A 553-nucleotide genomic window follows, 5' to 3' on the forward strand; every position below is an offset into this window, starting at 1 on the left:
GAGATGAGACGTTTGGTGTGGTTGGGGACAGTGGCAAGAATGGAAGGATTGTCGAAATAATATACAAGAATGTTTTCTCATCTATCGCTATTACACTGATTGGGTTTATATGTTCTAACAGTTCACTGTAAAGGCGTGATTTGACAGTTAAGGCGAATGTTAGTTCACTATCACTACTTGTACTATCAAATATCATGCCAAAGCAAAGTAAAATTATTGTTATGACTGTAACCATCAAACAGTTACACTATGGTAGTGTCTGCGACTATTACTTCACTGTCATTGGTATATGTGTTATTAACTATTACACCGGACCCAGTAAGACAGTACTGTCATGACTGCAATTATCAAACAGTTACATCACGGTAGTGACTGCGACCAATGCTGGAATGTCTGAAATTAATAGTTCTCCTGGGCTCCACTAAACCATCAAATTCCTCCAGAATCCAATCCTTACAGTCCAAAATCCTTAATGCTCCTTACTTTGTCACAAATCAAGTCATCCATCAGGACCTCAATATTCCATATGTTGCTGATTTGGCCAGAATCAGAT

The 553-nt window shown here is 38.3% G+C and overlaps 1 protein-coding gene across 1 annotated transcript in view; it reads right to left on the reverse strand.

Moving 5' to 3' along the window:
- Positions 1 to 553, reverse strand: part of LOC106683769 (serine/threonine-protein phosphatase 6 regulatory ankyrin repeat subunit B) — an 8534-nt gene that overhangs the window by 5924 nt on the left and 2057 nt on the right. The window lies entirely within an intron of this gene.

Source organism: Halyomorpha halys, unplaced genomic scaffold (genome assembly GCF_000696795.3).
Source record: "Halyomorpha halys isolate HHAL.00 unplaced genomic scaffold, Hhal_1.1 Scaffold516.1, whole genome shotgun sequence".
NCBI classification, from domain to species: Eukaryota; Metazoa; Arthropoda; class Insecta; order Hemiptera; family Pentatomidae; genus Halyomorpha; species Halyomorpha halys.